Source organism: Lithobates pipiens, unplaced genomic scaffold (genome assembly GCF_037356315.1).
Source record: "Lithobates pipiens isolate NorthernLeopardFrog02 unplaced genomic scaffold, aLitPip1_a1.2 Scaffold_22, whole genome shotgun sequence".
Lineage (NCBI taxonomy): Eukaryota > Metazoa > Chordata > Amphibia > Anura > Ranidae > Lithobates > Lithobates pipiens.
The window spans coordinates 29,601,843-29,618,804 of record NW_027507784.1 but is presented as its reverse complement, the minus strand read 5'-3'; the positions used below and the strand labels follow the sequence as shown (position 1 = coordinate 29,618,804).

Below are 16,962 nucleotides of genomic sequence, written 5' to 3'. Positions count from 1 at the left end.
ATGCTGGCGACATTAATGGTCGCCACCTTTATCGGAGTGGGAACTGCCATCAGGATGATTGGGGTAGTCGTTTCTTAACCTTTGCCACACTCTCATCACCAGAAACAGCTCTCTTCAAACTATGTGACTCCCCCTCATCCATGGATGATAAAGAAAAAGATACATCAGACATCCCATCACCTGACAAAACTGAAAAGGTGTTGCCAAGAGGAACCCCTCCTGGGTCCGACTCTGAGGAAGAAATTAACACCTTATTTGTCTTCCTCTTCTTTTTCTTCCTCCTAAACGTCTCCCACCCCTCATCATCCGAATCCCCCCCAACAGAGGGCGAGACATGGGATATGGACACCTTTCCATCAGCCCCACCCCCATCCAGCACCCCCACACTCCCCTGACCACGTTTGCGCTGCCGAGGGACAGGGACTGGAGGCTGAGAAGGAAGATCCGCTAAACCTGCCCCCCCAGCAGCCTCCGCTAGTCTGGAGGACCTACGTACAGCAGGAATAGGGACCACCACATGGGGGACAGACTTAGGGACCACATCACTAGAGGGAACAGAATCTGAAACAACAGATGGAACTGACACAGGAGGGACAGACTCAGGGACCACATTACCAGGGGAAACAGAACCTGAAACAGATGGAACAGACACAGGAGGGACAGACTCAGGGACAACATTACCAGGGGAAACAGAATCCAAAACAACAGATGGAACAGACACAGGGGGGACAACAACAGTTACAGCGGCCTCATCCTCCTTATCCAGCCTCTGCAGCTCAGCCTCCAATCCTGGCAAGTTATGTAAAGCCTCTGGACACTTACTGTAAGGATGGCCAAGCTTTTGGCACAGATTGCACCGAATTTGGGTACAATCCTTTGCCAAATGGTCCAGATCCTGGCATAGCGAACACTTTTTACGGGTGCAGGTAGAGGCAAAATGACCCTTTTCACCACATTTATTACAAACTTTGGGCTGTCCCTGGTAGAATATAGTCAGCCGATCTCTTCCCAGAAAAGCAGAACAGGGCAGATGTTGGACTACATTGCCCAGCACTCCCAATTTTAGCGACACTGTCCAGGCCCCTGTCCATATGCCATGTTCATCCAGGACCTTCCGCAGTGGAGTGAGGACCTCACCATATCGGCGTAGCCATACTATCAAATCAGCCTCTGGTATGGATTCCTTGCGCACCAGGATGGTCACCGATTTTATCAGAGGCTGCCTGGAAATCACCTTTGGCACCAAACCACTCCACTGCCGAAGGCCCTGGCACCTCCTATGTCACTCCCAAAATAAGTCCAACCCCTCAGGTTTTACAAAAGATAAATGAAATTCATAACTCCCCACTGGGCAAATCAAAGCAAAAATATCCACAGCTTTAAACCCCATTTCCAAAATCAACTCAGCCACCCTCCCCCTCACTGGTGGGGTCCCCTCCCCCTCCCACTTGAACTGAACCACATTTCTCCTCCTGTACCCACCACCAAACTTCCCAAAATTGTGACCACCAATATTTACAAAATTCCCCCCACCCTCCTTGGTGCGACTCCCCAAAACAGATGCATAACTCCCCATATTCCTCCCAGCAGAAGAGATATTTGTGTGTTTTGAACTGTCTGAGACATCTCTAGCAGATATCGATTGTACAGATTTGGTCTGTACAATCGACGAGTCTTTCCTCTGAGCAGAGAGAGAAATGTCATTTTTATTTTTCCCAGCAGTATTAACCCCTCCACCATCACCACCACCACCCACTACATTCATTGTTTTATCATGACTGTCATTGTTAATACTTGCTGGTATATTCACATGTCCTGCAGTCTTCCCAGCAGTGTCAGTTCCCACTGCTGTGCTGGTGGAATCTTCAGCTGGCCTGTTCTCTTCCATCAGGACAGGACTTTCTGCAGAGGACAGTGCAGGCTGGACTGACACATCCATGGCTTCCACTGCACATGGTGCAGTATTCTGATCCCCTCCCCCACCAGAATCAATCAGCTCTGCTGGAACACAGAGAGGCTCAGGTGAGGCAATCACATTGCAGGTGTCAGACACAGTGTGTGAAACAGAAAACTTGATAGAGGGACTACAGGTCTCAGCACATGCAGGTGCAGCAACATCCATGTTCAGGGGATTTGGTGCAGGTTCATCCTCATTCCCTGGCTGATTCTTCTGCACATCCACAGGGACCTCTGATGGATCATCACAAACGGTAAACTTGTCTCCTCTCAGGGGGGATTCCATCCGCTGGATGAAGGTCAGGGTGGCATTCTCACTCTCAACCCCCTGGCTGGTTGCCGCCGGCGATTCCAAGGCCTTACATGGGGGGAGAGGAGCAGAGGCAGATGGACCCGGGTCATCCATATGCTGAGGCTGATCCACTGAACACGCTGAGGACTGGCTGACAAATCTTCTCTCATTTTCAAATTTTTCTTTAAATGCACCACTCTTATCCTTCAACTTCTCCAACAATAAAGTTTGCTGCTTCACCTTTTCTTCCAAATTCTGTAGCTCAGGCTTCATGGCGGTGCGATTCTTACTCCAGGCCTGGAAGTATTTGGCTTTGAAGTTCTTAAGCTCCGCTCTCAAAACTTTCAGCTTCTCCTCCGCTCTCCCAATCGCCCTAAAGCGATTAACAACCTTAAGGCTGAAAACACTGGCATCCATACCAGGGCCCGGACCCACAGACAGATCCTCCACCTCCTCCTCACTGGGCCCTGTGTCATCAGGGGGATCCATCTCAGGGCCTCCCCCAGGATCAGGCATTATTCCTGGGCCAAGCTAGCAGGCAAGGCCCAGGCTTGAAAAATGGGTGGTTCTCACAGAGAGCTCTTTGGGTGTGTCCTCCTCCTTCCCACTGACCACCAATGTAGGGGGCATTCTTCTCACTGATCACCAATGTAAGGAACATTCTTCTCACCGATCACCAATGTAAGGAACATTCTTCCCACTGATCACCAATGTAAGGAACATTCTTCCCACTGATCACCAATGTAAGGAACATTCTTCCCACTGATCACCAATGTAAGGAACATTCTTCCCACTGATCACCAATGTAAGGAACATTCTTCCCACTGATCACCAATGTAAGGAGCATTCTTCCCACTGATCACCAATGTAAGGAGCATTCTTCTCACTGATCACCAATGTAAGGAACATTCTTCCCACTGATCACCAATGTAAGGAACATTCTTCTCACTGATCACCAATGTAAGGAACATTCTTCTCACTGATCACCAATGTAAGGAACATTCTTCTCACTGATCACCAATGTAAGGAACATTCTTCTCACTGATCACCAATGTAAGGAACATTCTTCTCACTGATCACCAATGTAAGGAACATTCTTCTCACTGATCACCAATGTAAGGAACATTCTTCTCACTGATCACCAATGTAAGGAACATTCTTCTCACTGATCACCAATGTAAGGAACATTCTTCTCACTGATCACCAATGTAAGGAACATTCTTCCCACTGATCACCAATGTAAGGAACATTCTTCTCACTGATCACCAATGTAAGGAACATTCTTCCCACTGATCACCAATGTAAGGAACATTCTTCTCACTGATCACCAATGTAAGGGACATTCTTCCCACTGATCACCAATGTAAGGAACATTCTTCCCACTGATCACCAATGTAAGGAACATTCTTCCCACTGATCACCAATGTAAGGAACATTCTTCCCACCGATCACCAATGTAAGGAACATTCTTCCCACCGATCACCAATGTAAGGAACATTCTTCTCACTGATCACCAATGTAAGGAACATTCTTCTCACTGATCACCAATGTAAGGAACAGTCTTCTCACTGATCACCAATGTAAGGAACATTCTTCTCACCGATCACCAATGTAAGGAACATTCTTCTCACTGATCACCAATGTAAGGAACATTCTTCCCACTGATCACCAATGTAAGGAACATTCTTCCCACTGATCACCAATGTAAGGAACATTCTTCCCACTGATCACCAATGTAAGGGACATTCTTCCCACTGATCACCAATGTAAGGAACATTCTTCTCACTGATCACCAATGTAAGGAACATTCTTCCCACTGATCACCAATGTAAGGGACATTCTTCCCACTGATCACCAATGTAAGGAACATTCTTCTCACTGATCACCAATGTAAGGAACATTCTTCTCACTGATCACCAATGTAAGGAGCATTCTTCTCACTGATCACCAATGTAAGGAACATTCTTCTCACTGATCACCAATGTAAGGAGCATTCTTCTCACTGATCACCAATGTAAGGAACACTCTTCTCACTGATCACCAAAGCAAGGAAAATTTTTCTCACTGATCATTACACTAATGTACTGTGAGCTTTAGACATAATACTTATTAGCAGGGGTTCCCCAAGACTAGAAATTTTAAGTGTTCCTCAGTGTTAAAAAGTCTGAGAAAGGCTTGTCTAAGAGATACATGATGCCAGCTGGTGAATGGATTGGCTGTCTGGCATCGCTCACAATCATGGTGGATTCACCCTTTAAGATTTTTTTTTACAACTGCAATGATGGAATCAGGAAAGACTGGTTGATCACAATTTGAAGATGACTGCTGAACAGACTACATGCCTCTCCCATGATGCTTTGCGCAGGAATTATACTCCCTATTGCCTTCTATGGGTGCTATGGCCCATTGATAGATTCAAGAGAATGTGGCCACCGTGCAATGCATGGGGTTCCGACATGATAGTGTGGGGTTCTAGGGGTTGAAGCGGGCGGTGAGGGGGCGATACGCCACCTCATCACCTGTCAGATGCTCTGTGAAGAGCGATCTGAACGTGGAATGTCTGCCGTGAGGGAATCAGGGAAGCGATTTAATTTTGATTTGTATAAGGAAGTCCTATTTCATCACTTGTTTCCTTTACTCTGATAAACAGAGTGATGCGGGAACGGAATGCAGCAGGCATGGCATCACTTGCAATAAATTATTTAGCTCAGGTAAATTGAAAAAAAAAATAATTGAACCAATAATTAGCTAAAATCAGGTGGGTCGGGCTTGGACAAGGGGTGGGCAGGAGGAGCAACTGCCCTGGGCACAAGAAATAGATGCAGGCAGGCATCAATCCCCCCCCCCCCAGTCGGTTGGTCACCAGCCCTGCACTTACCCCATCTAGGTCAGGGCAGCACCTGCTCCTCCTGGTGCTTCATGGAGGCTTCCCCTGCGTCTCCTCCCTCCTCCTCTTACTCAGCAGGCAATAGGCTTCCTGATTGAATCCTGAATATTAATTTGCTATTGTCACACAACTAGGTGGGCTCAGGGCATAGTGCTCTGTGCCCTGAGCCCATCCTTTTTTTGAAGCCTATTAGAGCCTCCAATCACATGCTTCTAAGAAAAAAAAAAACAACCACACACACCCGCATGTAGATTAAGGTGTCCTGATGCATGGATTAAGGGGGTGACACCCCTGTGCCCCGCATTAGGATGCAGGTTGGTTCACCCATTCTATGCCATGCATTAACAACGGGGGGGGGGTTCAATTCTGGGTCCTTGCCCTGGACACTGGATGGCCCTGCCCTGGTACTATAGGCAAGGGATTCTGATTTGATTTGCAGCTTCAAACCCCAACATGTCTCTTTATCCCCCCCTTTTTTTTTTTTAGAGCCAAGAGTAGCATCATGCTCAGACCTGCATAGGACACATGGTGGTCACCAAAAGAAGAAATTGCACTTGGACCGGTAATAAAAATATTCATCCCCAGTGGATCAACCCCTCCACAGTTTTTATTCCACATTGTGCCAGAATCAGGGAATCCAGGGAGATTTTGATTACCAGATGTAAATCCTAATGGGTCAGTTTTTGGCTTTTTATCAATAAGTCTGAGCTGAGACCGACGACTGGCAGGCGGTGCCCCCCAGGGACTCTGGGAAGGTCGGTTATACCCCATCAATCCGTAATATAAAAATGGATGGTGGGGCTTATTCACCCGTTATTGAGTTTCACCTCTGCAGTGCCAGAATCAGGCAAGCCAGGAGAGTCCTGGTCACATCGGCTAATATGTCACTTTTAATCCCCCCTTTTGTTTTGTTATTATATATTTGAAGGTTTTCTAGTGGCAGCATGTGATGTTACAGATTACAAGAGATACACAATATCCAAAATTCATCAAATACAACTGATTGAGCTGTGTAGAGTCACAAAAACGAGATCAGACGGTGAAAGATACAAAAGGTATAGCTTTGTTGGCATTACTTTATGTTGTGTCTTAGGATACTTTGTATCTTTTACGTTTTTATGTTGTGTCTTACACAGTATTTTTGTTATGGCTTTGCTGGCATTACTTCATTTTATGTTGTGTTTTAGAATACTTTGTATCTTTCACGTTATGTTGTGCCTTATGACATTGTATTTTTGTTATGGCTTTGTTGGCATTACTTGATTTTATGTTGTGTCTTAGGATACTTTGTATCTTTCACGTTTTTATGTTGTGCCTTACACTTTATTTTTGTTAAAGCGGAGGCCCACCCTAAAATGGACCTCCGCTCATCGGAATCCCCCCCCCCCTCCGGCGCCACAATCGGCACCTTTCAGGGGGGAGGGGGGTGCAGTTACCTGGATAATCCAGGTAACTGCACCCACTTCCGGGCTAGCTCTCTGCGGAACGGGGCGTACGTTACGCCCCCGTTCCACAAGCGCCCGCCCCCTTCAGCAAGTGCCCCGCTGCCTGCTGGGAAACACACAGCTCCCAGAGGCAGCGGGGACCGTCCGGATTGCGCCGTGCGGCTCGCGCATGCGCAGTAGGGAACCGGGAAATGAAGCCGAAAGGCTCCATTTCCTGATTCCCATACCCAAGATGGCGGCGGGACCCGGCAGCCGAGCGAGCGATCGGCTTCGGGTGCCGACATCGCGGGCGCGCTGGACAGGTAAGTGTCACTATTTAAAAGTCAGCAGCTGCAGTATTTGTAGCTGCTGGCTTTAAAAAAAAAAAAAAAAAAAAAAACGCGGAGTCCCGGTGGACTCCCGCTTTAAGGCTTTGTTGGCATTATTCCATTTTTATGGGGTCAAGAGTGGAAGCTGAGCTCGACTCGCAATTACTTTTTCTTTAGGTTTATTAAAAGGATACAGACAGAGTGCAACCTTATACAGATACAGGAAAGAGACCAGAATATCAGCGAGTTCCAAAACCATATCCATCAAACATCAAAAGGAGGAGGGAGTAACAGATGTAGAACAAGCAGTATGAGTGGATGCTGAACTAGGACTCCAAAACAACATACTCTAATCCTGCGTACACACAATCGGACATTCCGACAACAAAATCCATGGATTTTTTTCCGACGGATGTCGGCTCAAACTTGTCTTGCACACACACGGTCACACAAAGGTGGTCGGAAATTTCGAACGTCAAGAATGCGGTGACGTACAACACGTACGACGGGCCAAGAAAAATGAAGTTCAATAGCCAGTGCGGCTCTTCTGCTTGATTCCCGAGCATGCATGGAATTTTGTGCGTCGGAATTGTGTACAAACGATGGGAATTTCCAACAACGAATTTTGTTGTCGGAAAATTTGAGAACCAGATGGAGCCTACACACAGTTGGAGTTTCCGACAAAGAGCTTCCATCAAACATTTTACGTCGGAAAATCCAACCAGCTCCATAGCTCTGGAGAGGCGGCTTCCACACGGCAAGGCTTCCCTCAATGGGCACCCAGCTTGGACCATTGCAGAATCTCTAGCAATGAAATATTCATCCCTTGATCAATCTTTTAAAGTGGTTGTAAACCCTTACAACACACTTTGACCTACAGGTAAGCCTAGATTAAAGCTTACCTGTAGGTCCAAGAAATATCTCCTAAACCTACACGGTTTAGGAAATATTTGTCGAAAGACAGGCACCGCTGTCTACGGCGTATGCGCAGTAGATAGCGGCACGCAGGCGCACTGAGCGTGCCACGGTCAACGGCGATATGCCACGAGTGGTGTCTCCCATGCGCGGGAGTGATGTCATCGCGGCTTCGCCGAATGACAGCGGCGGAGCAGTGAGACCCACGAGAAGATGGATGCGCCGGACTACAGGGGACAGCGGTGACTTCGCTGGCTCCTGTGTCAGGTAAGTGACACATATTGGACTACAATGCGATGTACAGTAGTCCATTATGCTTTACCTTTGCAGGGAATCAAAGAGGAAGTAAGGGTTTACTTCCTCTTTAAACACTTCCCGATCGACCACCCACAACGTACGAGCGCCCAGTGTGGGCAAAGCGACATACTTGCACGCACATGCGCCTCCCCCCCAGCACCCGCTGTTATTGTACACAGTGGAAGCCCGTCAACAAGTCCCAGCCAATGGTTCACAGCCTGGAACAGCCGATCAGTTGTGTCCATTCACAGCCCAGAGCTCTGTGTTGGTAAACAACACAGAGCTACAGAGGGAGCGATCTATCAGTTTGCTTTGCAGGGATGAGAAACAGAGATCTAGTAGTAATAGCAGGGCACTGTACACATATTACACATAGTTAGGCACATATTTAAAAGCTTGATCTCTGTAGATGCCAAGCCCTTCCCAGCCAGTGTCATTAGTACAGTGACAGTGTATAGCATCACTGATAATTAGTATTAATTAAATTAGTGTCACTGGTGATGTCAGGGGCAGTTAGTCAGTTTCCTCCAGCGTCAGATTGACCACTGCACTACCACAGTCCCATTATAAGGCACTGATCACGGCCATTAGTAGTATAAAGAAAAAAATAAATACAATTTCAGTATATATATATCCGATAGCTTGTAGACGCTATAATTTTCGTGCAAACCGATAAATATACACTTATTGGAATGTTTTAAACGAAGACATGTAGCACAATGCATTTTGGCCAAAATTTATGAAAAAAAAAATTTTTTTATTTTTTTTATTTTTTTTTCAAAGTGTCGCCTATGGGGATTTTTAAGTACCAAAGTTTGGCACCATTCCACGAGCGTGTGCAATTTTGAAGCGTGACATGTTAGGGATCCATTTACTCAGCGTAACTTCATCTTTCACATTATGTAAAAAAAAAGAAAAAAAAAAATTGGGGTAACTTTACTGTTTTTTTTTTTTTTAAAGCACAAAACTGTTTTTTTTCTCCCGAAAAAAGGCGCTTGAAACATTGCTGCACAAATACCGTGTGAGATAAAAAGTTACAAAGACTGCCATTGTATTCTCTAGGCTCTTTGCTTAAAAAAAACAATAACATTTATAATGTTTGGGGGTCCCATGTAATTTTCTGGCAAAAAAAAACAAAAAAAGAGTTGATTTTTACATGTAGGAGAGAAATGTCAGAATTGTCCTGGGGGGCAAGGGGTTAAACAAGCTATTAGCAGACTTCAGCACTTTCTGAAGCCTGTCAAAAGCCTGCTTAAAGTAGTAGTCAGCACTCCTATCAGATCTGTGTTCAGCATTTACAGACTGGAGCTATATGGCACTTTAAAAGCTTCAACAAAAGCTACTGGCCTCTACGTAATCCCCTCGTTCCCAAGGATCGGATTTTCTGACAACTTTGTGCGACCGGGTGTACGCAAGACAAGTTTCGCCCAAAATCTGTCTGAAAAAAATCTGATGGATTTTGTGGTCGGAATGTGATTGGAGCTGAAAATGGATATCAAATTCGGACCAACAGATGGTGTTCCCCGCATACTTTGCATTGCTCACAAATGAAATATTCAACCCTAGTGGATCGATCCCAACAGATTCCAACCTCCGGCTGTGCCAGAATCAGACACGTAGATTCCATTTTACCTCTGAAAATGCTAATATGTCACCCCCCACCCCCCCCCCCCCCCGCCCCCTTTAAAAGCAAGCCAGATGTGGGCATCGAGGCCATTGACCTCTGGCATCATTTGCAATAAAAATAAAATTAATTCCTGGTAGATGGACTCTTTAACAGATTTTAAACCCCTCTCTACCAGAATCAGGCCAGCCAGGAGATTTCCATTCACACTTGTAAATCCTAATATGAGCCCTTTTCCTGAATTTTAATCAACCCAAGAGCAGACACTGAAAGTTCCCCCCACATAGCGAGGTGGCCGGTCAGTTGGATGTTAAGCTCTGGCATACATGTAATAAAATATTCACCACCGTTGGATATACCCTTTAACCAGGGGTGTTGCTAGGTCTACAAAAGATCTGGGGCTAGAGCCCATAGCAGCGTAGTAAAGAAAGTCATATGCTTGGGCGGGCGTACACATGTATATTGTGTGTGTGTCCCCAGTGAGCCTCCCCCCTTAAATCAGGGTCCCCAGAGAACCTCTCCCCTTTAAATCAGGGTCCCCAGAGAACCTCTCCCCTTTAAATCAGGGTCCCCAGAGAACCTCCCCCCTTAACTCAGGGTCCCCAGAGAACCTCCCCCCTTTAAATCAGGGTCCCCAGAGAACCTCCCCCCTTTAAATCAGGGTCCCCAGAGAACCTCCCCCCTTTAAATCAGGGTCCCCAGAGAACCTCCCCCCTTAACTCAGGGTCCCCAGAGAACCTCCCCCCTTAAATCAGGGTCCCCAGAGAACCTCCCCCCTTTAAATCAGGGTCCCCAGAGAACCTCCCCCCCTTAAATCAGGCTCCCAGAGAACCTCCCCCCCTTAAATCAGGCTCCCAGAGAACCTCCCCCCCTTAAATCAGGCTCCCAGAGAACCTTCCCCCCTTAAATCAGGGTCCCCCAGAGGGCCTCCCCCTTAAATCAGGGTCCCCAGAAAGCCCCCCTTAAATCAGGGTCCCCAGAAAGCCCCCCTTCAATAAGGGTCCCCAGAGAGCCTCCCCCTTTTAAATCAGGGTCCCCAGAGAACCTCCCCCCCTTAAATCAGGGTCCCCAGAGAGCCCCTCACTTACATCAGGGTTCCCAGAGAGCCCCTCACTTACATCAGGGTCCCCAGAGAGCCCCTCACTTACATCAGGGTCCCCATAGAACCTCCCTCCCTTAAATCAGGGTCCCCAGAGAGCCCCTCACTTACATCAGGGTCCCCAGAGAGCCCCCCTTCAATAAGGGTCCCCAGAGAGCCTCCCCCCTTTAAATCAGGGTCCCCAGAGAGCCTCCCCCCTTTAAATAAGGGTCCCCAGAGAACCTCCCCCCCTTAAATCAGGGTCCCCAGAGAACCTCCCCCCCTTAAATCAGGGTCCCCAGAGAACCGCCCCTCACTTACATCAGGGTCCCCAGAGAGCCCCTCACTTACATCAGGGTCCCCAGAGAGCCCCCCTTCAATAAGGGTCCCCAGAGAGCCTCCCCCCTTTAAATCAGGGTCCCCAGAGAGCCTCCCCCCTTTAAATCAGGGTCCCCAGAGAACCTCCCCCCCTTAAATCAGGGTCCCCAGAGAACCTCCCCCCCTTAAATCAGGGTCCCCAGAGAACCGCCCCTCACTTACATCAGGGTCCCCAGAGAACCGCCCCTCACTTACATCAGGGTCCCCAGAGAGCCCCTCACTTACATCAGGGTCCCCAGAGAGCCCCTCACTTACATCAGGGTCCCCAGAGAACCTCCCCCCCTTAAATCAGGGTCCCCAGAGAACCGCCCCTCACTTACATCAGGGTCCCCAGAGAGCCCCTCACTTACATCAGGGTCCCCAGAGAGCCCCTCACTTACATCAGGGTCCCCAGAGAACCTCTCCCCCTTAAATCAGGGTCCCCAGAGAGCCTCCCCTCCCCTTGGGGACCCCTGCAGAGACTCTGGCTATAGCCCCAAAAGCCACCCCCTAGCGACACCACTGCCTTTAACGGATCCCGATCCCCTGGTGTGCCAGAATCAAGTCAAGAGATACCAATTTGCCCCCACAAATCCTAATATGTCCTTGTTCCCACCAATCAGTTAAGCCAAGATCGGGGCATCAAGGAGAACCCCACGCACTGTGAGGAGGTCGGTTGGGTGGTCATTGAACTGTGGCCCTGCTTGCAATAAAAGTATTTATTCCCAGTGGATGGACCCTTTAAAAGATTCTCAGAGCAAGGGAATGTCACCACCAGCACACTACGGATCTCCAGAACAAGTCCAAAGCTTTTATTCACTGATCACATAATTAAACCAGGGTCCCGTTTCGGAGACTCGCAGGACCTCTTCATAGGGTTGCCACCTCATCCCCTTAAAACCAAAAATATTAATTACACAGGTTTGGGGGGCTAATTTAATGCAGGTAAGGCACTAAGCAAGTTTAATTACCACCTTAATCAGCCACGCAACCTGTGTAATTAATATGTGTTCGGTTTTAAAGGGATGAGGGTCATCGAATAAAAGCAGCCGGCAACTCCATACCATCAAGCGTATTTATTTTCAAGCCTTCACAGGGAGTACAGTCAGCAGCAAGTGCCGTGAACAAGGCTTATCACCAAAATTAGCCTGCTGCTGACTGTACTCACTGTGAAGGCTTGAAAATAGATACGCTTGATGGTATGGAGTTTCTGGCTGCTTTTATTCGATGACCGTTTGTCTATTGGTGTGTGGGAGGACACCTCGTCTTGGACACCCTGACTGCAAACTTCCAAAGTAAAGACTTTGTTTCCCACTGCTCTGAGCCATACAATCTTTGATCAAATCTTTAAAGGGATGAGGTGGTATGTACCTGATGAATGGGTCCTACGAGGCTCCGAAACCTTGCTTATATTTCAGTGATGCGATCGCTGAATAGTATGTTTGAATCTCTTTAATCGATGCTAACCCCTGCTGTGCCAGAATCAGGCAATCCAGGAGATTCCAATTTGCACCTGCAAATCCTAATACGTCCCTTTTCTCACCAATCGATCAAGCCGAGAGTGGATATCAAGAGCTCACCATGGGCTGTCAGGTGGATGGTGGGCTCTGGCAGTGCTCACACTGAAATATTTACCCCCAGGTGGATCGACCCTTCAACAGGATTTTAACCCCTGCTGTGTAAGAATCAGGTAAGCCAGGAGATTACATTTCCAACCTGCATATCCTAATATGTCACGTTAACCCCTTTAATTAAAGCCAAAAGTGGACATCAAGAGCTTCCCACACACTGTGAGAAGGTGGGTCAGGTGGATGGTGGGCTCTGGCATTTCTCACAATGAAATATTCACCCCAGGCAGATCAACCCCTTTACCAGATTTTAACCCCTGCTGTGCCAGAATCAAGCAAGGTGGGAGAATTTGATTGACAGATGCAAACTCTAATATGTCCCTTTCTTATAGAGGTGCGAATTGCACTGGAGTCCTGTGCGTCTTTTTTGAGGTCTGTTTCAGGTCCGAATTCAGCCCAAAATCCTGCCGTGAGCCATTGCGATCTCTATTGCGAGCCCAGCCTCAGGGTCCATTTATAAAGCGGGGAATGTGACTTTCACCAAACGTTCCTCGGTAGGTTCTAACCCAGTGATACTCAACCAGGGTTCCTCCAGAGGTTGTAGGGGTTCCTTCAGCATTGGGTAATTTCTGCCTTTCAGATAAGTTCCCACTCACACCATTGATCCTTTTATCTATCTGTAGGGAGGTAATTCTTCCCAATGACCACAAGTGTAAGGACCGTTCTTCCCACTGACCATCACACTAATATATCATGAGTTGTAGATTTCACATTTTTAGCAGGGGTTCCCCCGAGACCGGAGAACTATTTCAAGGGTTCCTCTGTGTTGAAAAGGCTGTTCTAACCAAATCAGGAGAACCGGGATCTTACAATTCATAGACGTGAACCCCAATATGACCCTTCCCCAAGAGATCTGCGAGAAGCTCAGTCAGGTGGATATTGGGATCCGGCATGATGAAATATTCAACCCCCAGTGGAGGGACCCTTTAACAGATTTTACCCCTGCCCCGCCCCGCTGTGCCAGAATCAGACAAGGTGGGATATTTCGATTCGCAGATGCAAACTCAAAGGGTCTTTCATCAAACATTCCCTGGTAGATTCTTAAGCTGGATACACACTATACAACTTTTCTTGTTCGATTTGCCTTCAACTATGTAGTAGAAGGGCTCACCTGATTGCTTACAAATTGAAAGTGTTTAGGTGTGACCTCATATTATATGGTTTTGGTAAATCCTAAAGAAAATTATATTGTGTGTATCCAGCTTAACCCTGCTCTGCCAATATCAGGTGAGCCAGGATATTACAATTTATAGATGCGAACCCCAATATCGGCTCCCCCCCCCTTATGATCAAGCTGAGATGGGGGCATTGAGAGCTCCCCAAACGGTTGGTCATGGCGTTGCCCATGATGAAATATTCACCCCGGTGGATGGATCCTTTAAAATATTTTACACTCTCTCTTTTCTGCCCCCCCCCGGTGCCAGAATCACAAAAGGTGGGATATTCTGATCCACAGGTGCAAACCCAAAAAGGTTTATTTATAAAGCAGTAAAAGTGATTTTCACCAAAGATTCTTAGGCTGCTTTCACACTGGGGCGGGAGCGGCGTCGGCGGTAAAGCGCCGCTATTTTTAGCGGCGCTTTACCGTCGTTTTAGCGGCGGTCTGTGGGCGCTAGCGGGGTGGTTTTAACCTCCGCTAGCGGCCGAAAAAGGGTTAAAACCGCCCGCAAAGCGCCGCTGCAGCGGCGCTATGCCGGCGGTATTGCCGCGCTGTCCCATTGATTTTTTCCTCTTTTAGGCTGCTTTCACACTGGGGTGGTTTTCAGGCGTTACAGCGCTAAAAATAGCGCCTGTGTAGCGCCTGAAAAAAAACGGCCCCTTTCACTCCAGTGTGAAAGCCGGAGGGCTTTCACACTGAAGCGGTGCGCTGGCAGGACAGTGGAAAAAGTCCTGCTAGCCGCATCTTTGGAGCGGTGAAGGAGGACACTGTCCCTCCGGGCTTTCACACTGGAGTGAAAGGGGCCGGTTTTTTTCAGGCGCTACACAGGCGCTATTTTTAGCGCTGTAACGCCTGAAAACCACCCCAGTGTGAAAGCAGCCTAAAAGAGGAAAAAAAAAATGACACCCTGCAAGACAAAGGCATAATGAGCTAGTATGCATAGAATACTAGCTCATTATTAATTACTTACCTGAGATGGAAGCCCCCCGAAGCGACCCTCGTTCTCCTCCTCCTCCGACGCCATCTATCTCGGAGACGTCACTCCGATGACGTCACTCCCGCGCATGCGCGCTGGTGACGCCACTAACGGCATGATCGCCTTTAGGAACGGCACGCTCAGTGTGCCTCATGTCTACCGCGCACGCGCCGTAGATATCGGTGCCGCTTTTTCTGCAAATATCTCCTAAACCTTTTAGGTTTTGGAGATATTTCTTGCACCTACAGGTAAGCCTTAATCTAAGCTTACCCGTAGGTTAAAAAGTGGTTGTAATGGGTTTACAACCACTTTAAGCTCGATATACACTATACAACTTTTGTTGTTCCTTTTCCTTAAAGCTGGCCATACACCTATAGATTAAAAAAGCGGGAGATTACTCCATCCACACAGTTTAGTGAACATGGAGAATTCTGTTGCACTTTTTCCATCTAACCATAGAAAATCTGCCGATAATCTATAGGTGTACGGCCAGCTTTAGATTTACCTTCAAATTTGTAGTAGAAGGGCTCGTCTGATTGCATACAAATTGAAAGTGTTTTAGGTGTGAGTAGGTTTTGGCAAATCTAAAGAAAACTGTATACAGGCATACCCCAAGTACACAATTGGGGGGGGGTTATTTACGAAAGGCAAATCCACTTTGCACTACAAGTGCAGTCTCTGTAAATCTGAGGGGGTAGATCTGAAATCAGGGGAAGCTCTGCTGATTTTATCATCCAATCATGTGCAAGCTAAAATGCTATTTTTTTTATTTTCCTTGTATGTCCCCCTCGGATCTACAGCGACTTTACTTCCAAGTGCACTTGTAGTGCAAAGTGGATTTGCCTTTCAATGCCAATGAGACCAGAGCATGTATGTAATACGTAAATGTACTTAAAGTAAAGCAATACCCTTTTTGCTTCTCAATGCATGTACTGCATTGCAATAGTTAATTTACAGGCATAACTGATTACCTAGGCAAGCTGGCCAACCCCAAAATCTGATAAACTGGGAGCAGAGCCGTGTCAAGCTGACCAAGATTTCCCATAGACACCAATGTGTCCGTAAAGCGGGATATGCCTGTAGCCAAAATCAGGTGAGCCGAGATATTCCAATTTATAAATGTGGTCCCCTCCCCCCCCCATAGAGACGGGGCATTGTGCGCTCCCCAAACACCGTGAGAAGCTCAGGCAGGTGGGTATTGAGCTCTGGCATTACTCATGATGAAATATTCACCACCGATGGATGGACCCTTTAAAAGATTTTTAACCCCCTGGTGCCAGAATCAGACAAGGTGGGGTATTCCGATTCACACATACAAACCCAAAGGGTCTATTTATAAAGCAGTGAATGTGACTTTCACCAAAACATTCCCTGGCAGAGAATCAGTCACTCATCCAAAACACACATACCTGGAAGATTCACCTGCAGAGAATATGAGAACAGATCTGGAGCCAGGACCAGCAGTAATCCTGTCCCTGATCAGTCCTCACCGGGCAGCTGTGCTTGATCTCACAGTCCCAGCTGGTCCCCATCCAGGAGACGTGCTGCCCTGCACCCACCCCCCCCCCCATTACTGACAGCAGTACATACTGACACGGAACACTTACCTTGAGGTTGTCAAGCGTTGACTATACAAGTTCGCTGTGACAGGAGAGCATCGTACAGCAGGAGGAGGAGGAGGAGGGAGAGGAAGGGGGAGGGGAACCAACACTCAGCCGCCTCTAGAACATTGCACTTCTTTTTTTATCTATATTTCTGGTGTTCGGTGAACATACATATTGGGGGGTTGATTTACTAAAACTGGAGGGTGCAAAATCTGGTGCAGCTGTGCACAGTAGCCAATCAGCTTCTAACTTCAGCTTGTTCTATTAAGCTTTGACAAAAAAAAAAAAAACAATAAAACCTGGAAGCTGATTGGTCTCTATACCGGAGAGTGCAAAATCTGGTACAGCTCGGCATAGAGACTAGGGATGAGCTCAGGCGTGTTCGCATGGAAGTCGGCGCAGCGCTGCGCTAATCACAGGCAGTGAGACATTGCCC

At 47.4% G+C, this 16,962-nt stretch overlaps 1 protein-coding gene across 3 annotated transcripts in view; it reads right to left on the bottom strand.

Moving 5' to 3' along the window:
• HSD3B7 (hydroxy-delta-5-steroid dehydrogenase, 3 beta- and steroid delta-isomerase 7) overlaps nt 1-16,687 on the bottom strand; it is a 121,712-nt gene extending 105,025 nt beyond the window's left edge. Inside the window, exon 1 of one of the 3 annotated variants that reach the window (XM_077447225.1) lies at nt 16,530-16,687. The gene's annotated coding sequence lies outside the window, so the exon portion shown is untranslated. Of the gene's footprint in view, nt 1-16,331; nt 16,480-16,529 lie in introns of those variants that run through there. The other 2 variants (XM_077447226.1, XM_077447227.1) reach the window with 2 other exon arrangements.
• Nucleotides 16,688-16,962: the final 275 nt, after the last annotated feature.